Here is a 9,371-nt window from a genome sequence, read left to right on the forward strand (position 1 = left end):
AGATGGGACTAAGAAGTGAGGAACTCAGGAGTAATAGGTGTGAGTCTAACATGGTGATTCCTTCTGTTCCTAAGGCCACAGCAAGAGCACAATGAAGAATGGACATTAGGTGTTGCTTCCTGGCACTGAGTCAAGTGCAGAATATTTTATGCAAATGAAATATCCTGTTCCGAGAAATAATAGATCTGTAGTGATTTCATTCCCATGTTAGAGCAAGAAGGTTTACATTGAAAAGATGGGTTGGCCACAACTATGACCACTTGTTGAGCACAAAAGGAATATCGAGAAGAAATTAATTGTGTGGCATTAGCTAATAGGAAGCAACACATACACGAAAAGGAGGTCACAGACAAGAAATTTCATAGACCGTAATTGATTATTGTGATTTGCTTAACTGGACTTGAGAATTATGGAAGAAAGTCAATGTCACAGGGAGGGAGGTGGAAGTCAAGGCTGAAGGGTATAACATATCTTGTGTATGCTATGCCTTCTCCTGGGTAACCTCTAAGGCCGGTGATACTGTTCCTGCCTTGTATAAGAAAGCTAGGTATGCCATTATGAATGTAAAAGTAGAACAGGTACCAGTAAATAGGACTCTGCATGCCAGAGGAAGATGAGGAACATAGTGGCACAATGACACCTTTGGAAAGTTAGGATGCTTTATGGAGTGAGATGGAGTTTGGGTTTTGGATATCTCTGTGAGAGACTGGATGCACTTTCATCCTGTTTCCGGTGTTTCAGAATACATTGTCTCAGATATTTCTTTGAGGATGGAATTCTATGCTCTTAAGTTGCTACAGGCCAGATCATATGGGCCTGTCTCCTAAAGTTAGAGAAGACAACCAAATTGCAGTTGTTTGGAAAGCCAACATCCTTCTATGGACTTTCCCCTTTGCCTTTTCTGCAGCTTTGCTTAGTGCTCTTCTCACGTGCATACATGTTCCATGTGAGGTGCTGTTCTTGAAGCATGGTCTATACTATGTGTTTTCATCAACATAGCTAAGCAGCTCAGAAGGGCCAAGGGATCACCACTTTATCAGGTGGTATAGCAATGACAGCAAAATTTCTAGTGTTGACACCCATGGCAGCACAGGGTGTTTCTAGTAGAATAAATAGCACTGCAGAAAGACTTAGTGGAACTGGGCTACAGACCTTCTGCCAGGCTACGCTCTGTCCCCTCTTGGGATCGTATCTAAATTAGCATATAAGTACCAACCCACAGCTATATTGTTGACAAACCCTGCCCTAAATAGAATGGAAGACCTCCACTTCTAGTGGGAACACCTCTGTCCTTTTACTTAAAAGGAGATTGGGGCTGGGAGGGTTGTTTGCTTGTATTATTTTCTCACCCTCAGGACCTTACCGTGAACTGTCCTTATGTTTCTTCCCTTGGTACAGGGAAGAATTTGGTTGAATTTGTCAAAGACGGCTTCTGTTTCCCTTCCCTCCCACATTGCCGACTTGGTTGATCGCTGTCGCTCTTCCAGCACTACCCTGTCTGCTGACACCTACATCCACTTCATGGCAGAGAGTGATTCAGCTGCTTGAGTGAACCAGATTCCTTCGGTCTTCCTTGTTAGTTTAACATACAGTCTTAGAAATCAGGGGCATAAATTACATTTTGGATACAAATCAAAACATGTGATTAATACCTAGGCTTTTATGGCCATATAATGTCGCACCATGGTTAACGAGTAACATTTGGCTATGGGGTCTGTGCACCTGCTAAGCAGTAATGTGGTACTAATGTTTTAATGAAGGATCCCAGGGAAAAAAAATGCCTAAGCTAGTGGTAAAGCCTGCGTTCCTGGAATGCACATATGCCGATAGGAGCGTTGACTCACTGGGAATATAGCCATTTGTTTTCCCAAATTACAAATAATAATTAATAAATAAAATGTTTTCTCATGGCTGTGATCAGGGAGTCGGGAGAATTGCTTGGCAAACAAACTGATATTTAAGCTATGATTGGTGAGAATATTTGCACATTACTCTAGAACAGTGGTCCCAGGAGGAACGATACTGAGCAACTTGCATTTTGCGGACAGGTTTGCTCTCTCCGTTGGCCTTGTTTTTAAGTTTTTAATTTACTGTATCCACAAGCAATCTCCGAAAGTCTTGTGGGCAACGCATTGCACATGAAACAAAGATTGGGAACTATGGCATTGCAGTGATGTACCAAGTTTGTTGATACTATGGCACACAGCATAGCTTTTGCAGACTGAAAGTGGGGGAAAAGCAGATATTATGTACACAGGCCCTTTCACAGGGAAACTAAAAAACAATCTGCCATCTTGGCTTGGTACAATCTGGACAAAAATATGTTCTTTAGTATTATGATGATAAACTCCAGGGATGCTACCTGGCACAGATGGTTTAGCACTGCTTCAGAAGCAATGATTCTCAATGAGAAGTAGAGAGGGGCCAATGTCTTCCTTTACTTTTGCAGAGAAACTTCAAAAAGAAACAATTCAAGATCTTCCACAAGAACGCCTCCAGGAAACACTTCTGTCAAATATTTGTTTTAGTGTCTCTGCTTCATGGAGGCATTCATCTAACCTATGATTTGGTTGCTAACAGTGGTGAGTGGTAGATCTTTGAGCAGAAGTTGCCTGGAACCTTGTGCTGCCTTTACCTCGTTTGGTACCTTGGTATCTTTGTAGATGCTAGTGGTCTCTACCGGTCAATTAATGTAGATGTTTGATATTAGGAGGGTGCTTTACTCCTCACAATGATGCAGAGAAGTGTAGTGAAAGAATGTAAAAGTTACCTTCAGAGAAACTTGCCTATTTATGTTGTTATTCTTGTTGCATGTTTCTCAGGGCCATACAGCCATTCAGCTGGCAGTGGCAAATAAGAATTTTGAGAAGTTTTTCCTGACATGATCCCAGCTAAAATAGAAAAAGAAAATTTGAAAAGATTTTAAAGTGTTAATGACTGAGATTTTTCAAAATTAACTTTTCCCCCTCCACAGGCTATTTTTGTTTTGATTAATCATCATTTTACAAAGGGGAAATGTTTTTGATAGAAGATTCTGTGATTAATTTTTTTCACTTATTATTTTCATTGAAAGCGTCCTCACCCTTTGCTTTTCTGTTCCCATGGCTGAGGACAGTTCAGTGCATTTTCTCTGAAACCTGTCCATATTGGTTCCAAATTAATCAGACGGTGTGTTGTGAGGCTGCCTTTAGGCACTCAACCATTGGTAGTCTGGAATTGGATTGGGTTTCCTAATTCAGTTTCTTGAAAACCAAATTTTCGCCTCAGCTTTTTATTCAAGCAGTAGAAAATGAATCCAAAGGACTTTTTATGAAAAGCCATTTTCAAATTAAAATAAAAACACTTTGAAAAAATGTTGATTGGCTGTCTATGCAAGTCTGATTAAGAGAGTAGTGAAAATGAGTGAAAGAATTTGGGAGTGCATCTGTATGGCGAAGTTATCTTCAAGCTCTAACTCAAGTGTTGTCTCCGGTCATCTCCATGATCACGTACGAAGCATCTAGCTTGGAAGTGTTGCAGGGCTTCTGACGTGAGCAAGCTGCCTCAATTTTGGTTATAGGCTAGGGCTCAGATGTTGTCTTCATGCAGCTAGCCCACTTTGCAGGAAAGAATGAGGCCAATGCATGAAACTATGCAAATCTTCCAATACCTTCTCACAGTTCTCCCATGTATTGAGGAGGATGTAAAGATCCTCCTGTGATTTACTGGGGAAAGTCCTTGAAGCTTTGGTTCTGCAGCACCATGAGCAAGAGAGATGGCAGAGCTCTCCAAGAACTGGAGGGCATGAGGGGGAATTAGATTATTGGTCTGGCCTACTAAAAAGACCCTTAAATTTTACCCAGTCCCTGCCATATTAGAAAAGGGAGCAGGAGCAAGACTTCCCAGTGCTCTGCTGAGCCACGGCTGCCATTTCTGCTCTGTGGGTCACTTGGACCCCTGCAATTGGCAACCACTGTAATTGGGTTGCTCAAAAATGTGCCTCCAGGCTATCCCAACAGTTTCCCTGTTTAACTGTGCTCTGAATTCCTTGACTGTAGGTAAGGACTGGAGCCTTTTCATGAAGATCTAAATAACTGGATGGAATAGGAGACATTGGAGAATTTGGTCTCCTGTTTTAGCAGAGGACTACAAAAGAAGCATTTCCCGCAGCTGGGGGGAAAAAATAAAAATTTTCCCAATCTTTTATTCCAAAGATCATGGATCATGCTCGTTCAGTGATTCAGCCACAGTGATTCAGACTTTCTAAAAGGTACCAAAGAGCAGTCCAAAGCAGAAATAATATGTGTGAGAGGAAAGGAGATGTGGAGCACTGTTGTAAAAAGATTCATGGATAATAACTTAGGATTATCTGGAGAGCACTAATTTAATTTTAGTATGGCTAATGAGTTTTGTAGCATTTCTGCTTTAGGCAGCTGCTCCATATCCTTCTCACTTAAAAGAAAAAAAAAAAAAAAGAGAGCTAAAAAAAAATAAATCTTTATCCAGATAAAGCAGTTCCTTAGATTGGGTAGTGCCTTGCAGTATCTGTTCCATCCCTGAAGCCTAAATTCTCCTAAATTAGAAAGCAACTTAAGCACAGTGGTACTGGAATTACACTGCACTTTCTTGCACTACTATGTCAATGTATGTATCATCTTTATGTAGTATGTTCAAAAGCTGGGGACTAGATTGTGTGATTTCATATGCCTCATGGTGTCACTTCAGAACCTTAAATTCTTAGTACTTGTGCCCTACATGCTGGCCATAATGAAGAAATATTTCCAATTCATCAATCCCATGACAGTATTTCAGCAAATTGAAGCTCTTGATATGTAGTAGGTCCTGCTTTAATTTTGTTTATTGGGTAAATACAGTTTAATTCCATATAAGTAAATGGTATTTTCCAGTTTTATGTGGATTTAGCAGACAGCAAATGTAATTTGTTCTACTGTCCTCCTTCTGAAAAATATGAGAATACCCATCTCTTAGTGAAACAGGAGCTGGGAAGTCTGGGTTAGAAGAGGAAGCACTATACAGGAGAGATGAGGCTCATTCTCTTCTGGTTGACAGAACTGAGATGGTGGATGAGGATGGCCTGGAACAAGCACTGGCTAAGAACATGTGAGATTTTGTGCACTTCCCTTTGCATACTTCCACAAAAGCATTTTTTTCTGAAGAAGTGGTAGAAACCTATGTAATGTTGGTGACATCAGCAACATTTTGGCAACTCTAAGTTATCTTTGAGTTAGGTGGGGGTTCCTTTATATTCAGTGAAATATAACTATTGTTTAAATACGCATAAGAATAATTTTCACATTAAAAAAATATCTGTTATGGGTCTAGCTCAGTAGAACTGCCTTACACAGTGGGGAACTCACACTTATGTTGGTAACATCAGTATTGAGAACCATCTCAAGCTATGACCAAGCTGAGCAGTAATTGCAGAGCTGCACTCATGTGTTGCTCCTCAGTGCAGCAGCCGCACAGGACATTGTGGAAGGGAACTGAGTAAGCCCATGGTGGATGCCAGTGAGCTGGATGGGCATGATGCAGAGAGGATAGCAGTAGAAATCTATTTTTCCTCAATTTTCATACACTCTCTTCCCAACTGCTATTTTTCAAAAGAATTTTTAACTAGTGCTAATGCTTAACCCAGAAGAGTGCTAGATTAAATGGTACTGGAAGCTCCTCTGAGCTATTCTGCAGATTCATTCTGTCTTTAGAATAAGTTGCGTGACTTTTCAGGGCATTATAACAAGGCAGTAAAACCATTAGATAAGCCATTGCTGTCAGCCTCAACATTTTTTTTTTAAAAAAACCCAACAAAACCCCAAAAAACAACCCACCAAATCAAAAAACCTCATCAGTTGATCTTGTCTGCAAAACTCAATTAAGTTACAAATCTTGTGATCTTAAAAAAAAAGAAAAAAGTAAAAGCCTGTTTTCAGAGATTTAAGCTTTGTATGCATGCCTTCTAATTTCTCCCTACAAATGTTTACTCGCCTTTGAAGTAGGCGCAGATTCTTCCTTTTCAATTGTATTCAGAATTTTGAGGAAAACCATCAAATAACCTGCAACATTTGTGATAAAACTCCAAGACCTGACAAGACCTTAACCCAGTCTTTTTAAATACAAGGTCTTTTAAACAGCCGTGCATATTTTACAAGGCCATAATCTTAAAGTAGATGGGTGTAGTGTGGATTGTATTTGTAATGCATTAATAAGAGGTAATAGAACTGGTTTATAAAAATTTCTGAGAGAGAAAATTTTACAGCTAGACTTTATTACTCTTTCACTGGTATATAGCTTCTTTTAAAGAATGGCTCGATATCACTGGTGAACGAGAAAAAAAGACTGAAAATGAGAAAAACTTATTTGTGTCAAGATTGCCATTTCCAAAGTAATTGTAAGCAATTGTACAAAGTTTCATAGACTACCAGACACAGAAATCAGTGATTTCCAAACAAATAGAAATGGTTTATGAATTTTACTGTGCTTAAAGAAGGGCAAAAGAGGGAATTGCTGAGCTTTTAATGAAACCCTGAGCTGTGGCTTCAACCTACTGTAAGTATAATCACACTTTCCTGTGATTTCCTGTGATTCTGTGGAACCTAAGCTACTTTTTAGGACCTATGACCACCATTTGTAAGCACACCTTTTAGCTGCAAAGTCTGCCTGCATGGTATGTGCTAGCCATCTAATGTTGCATCTATGAAGCTGGAGCTGAGTGGGCCAAATAGCTGTTTAGTGCACCTGTGTAAGGAGTAGGAGGGAAGTTGCCGTATGAAAACTGAAAGGAATGTAAGGAGGTGGAGGAGTATTTTTCAGTGGAATGGTGTTTATATGGAAGAGAACTATAGCAGAGAGGATGCAGTGGAAAACAATGTGAGCAAAACGGAACAATATGGTCAACTGAAAAGCTAGAGGTAGGGTGATTTTAAAGGATTTTAAAAGAGGAAAATATGGTAAGGGAGCAAAGCATAGGATTTTTATCATAGATATTAGGAGTCTGATGGAGCTCGTGCTTCAGGAGACTGTGGAGCACACGAGTGAGAACTTCCATGACTCTGAGGTTAGGAGAAATTCAGAGAAGCTGCTCTCAGCATGCTGTGACATCTACACTGTACAAGTTGCCATAAGGATACTTCAGGTACCTCTAAACAGTCCAGCTCAAGCATCCAAAGCTAACTAGCTGTGGCAACAGAGATCTTCACACCATTACCTCTTCATGATGTATTACTACTCAATGACAAATATTACTTTTTGTAATTGCTGTGAAATTTAGATTGCTATTGCTGTTTATATTACTGACATGCCTTATGAAAAAGAGAAGCTAAAAGCACAGGAACAGATAATTTTTAATCAGAAATAGTCATGGACAGGGTCCTCTGAAAATAATCAAAAGCACCATGAAAGAGGCCAAAGATCTATGCAATGTTGTCATAATTTTACAAGACTCTGTACAAATTATATCACTTACAAATTGGCTTTTGATTAAAAATCGGGGATCAGGGGGGCTGTGTTCAAATACTCTTTTTGCAATATCCAGCCAACACAAGCCTTCCAAAAATCCTTTTGTTTTGGTGAAGGCAAGAGATGGCTTTGGCTCCTCAAAGAACTATCATCTCTGAGCCATCATTGCTGGATTATTGCCTCCTATTCCACAATTTGTGGGAGTTATATTCACTGATCTATATTGAGTCTTACCCAATCAAAGACATTCCCATTTAGCTTCTCATGGAGCAGAGCTAAAGAAGGCAGAGCAGCTTTTATAAAAGGAGGAGGACACAGCAGAAGGCACTAAAAGAAACTGAAAGCAGTAAAGGAGATTGAAAGGAGATTCAGGAAGAAGATATTTTTAGGGAGACCCTTTAGAGTAAAGATAAGTGATGGAGAGCCTAAGGAACAGAGACGAAACACCTGCAGCGAGCAGGGCCAGTGAGAAGGGGAGGGAAGACATTAAGCACCCTGGAAAGAAAACCGACATCATTAGAATGAGGCATTTACTCTCTCTTGATCCGAACGACAGAAGCAAGGCAATCTGCTGTTTGTGTTGTAAAAGTGTTTGCAGTGGGAAGTATGGTATATACACACAGAAAGAACATCTGTTCTAAGAAGGCTCTTGCAAATATAAAGCTGCAATAATGTGGTAGAAACATCTGCACAGCTTATAGCAGGGCCACCAGCAGTGCTCTTTGGTGGGGGAGGGTGTGAGACATACCACATACAGGAGAAGGTCACAGGGAAACACCTTAAGAATGAGGCAACTTTGTGTATATATCCACGCGAAGGTAAGATGCCTGTAGACAAACCGCAGTGTTCAGTGTCGCAGACTACTGCTGTGGAAATGCTATAAACCCTGCAAAATACATTATCGTCCTTTCACTTAATAATTGAAATTACAAGTTGCCCATGTTCCTATGTAGTCACAGGACAACTCAAGGATTTTAAATAAAGTCAAATCATAAAGGTTTTCCTCTGCCCGGTTACAAGAGCTGCAAGATTTTATGGCATAATCCTGTCAGCTCAAGAGCAAGAAATTCAGGGCTGGTGAGGAGTGAGTGGGGCAAAATCTAGTGTCGACCGGCAGCTTGCTGATGATGGTTTTGCTGCAGTCCAGTTGCAGGAAAATATGCCCAGGCATAGTTCTCTGCTATGGTTACACAGCAGCTGGTACCTGAAAGACTAATTTCTGGTTATTTGAGGTACCACTTCACTACAGACACTGCAGGGTAAATATGATTACAAGATTTGGTGCCCTTTGCCTCAGTTCCTTTTTATTGCAAATAGAGCTTAACAACATGTGCCTGAATAGGGCAACTTTGCTTGCATGTGGAATTTTTAATGAGAAAAAGAGAGGAAATCTACAGCTCATTCATAGCCTACAGTCTTCAAAGAACTGTGTTTGGCAGCGTCAGGGCTGTTTTTTACCAAGGTGCTCTTACATGCTTCCCAAAGCGGCCCATTCCTTTGCTCCATTTCAACTCTCTTCCTTCAGACTTCATGGCTTCAGAGCTGGTCCAGAAAGTTTTACAGCAGTGTTACCAATTTTTATTCCTTCAGCATTTCGCTGAACTGTATTAATTTAGAGCTCAGATAGACACAAATGCACAGCTTCACCTCCAGACAGTGATCACTTTGACAGTGTCTAGTGCTCAAAGTGCAAGTCTTGGAAATTTAAACTTGAGTTTAGATAAATGAGAAGAACTAAGCACAGGAAGTATTTATGAACATGGTATCTTAAATGGCTACTTCTGCTTTTCTCAGCATTTTTCTACACCAAGTGGACTTCTTTTCCATGTGAAATATCAGGGTGGGAGGGTACACCCGATGACTGGGCTGTGCTGAGTAGCCACCTGTATAGAAAAAGCCTGTTGCTGGGAATGGGAAAG

This window comes from Egretta garzetta, unplaced genomic scaffold (genome assembly GCF_000687185.1).
Source record: "Egretta garzetta isolate BGI_Z169 unplaced genomic scaffold, ASM68718v1 scaffold126, whole genome shotgun sequence".
In the NCBI taxonomy this organism is placed as follows: domain Eukaryota; kingdom Metazoa; phylum Chordata; class Aves; order Pelecaniformes; family Ardeidae; genus Egretta; species Egretta garzetta.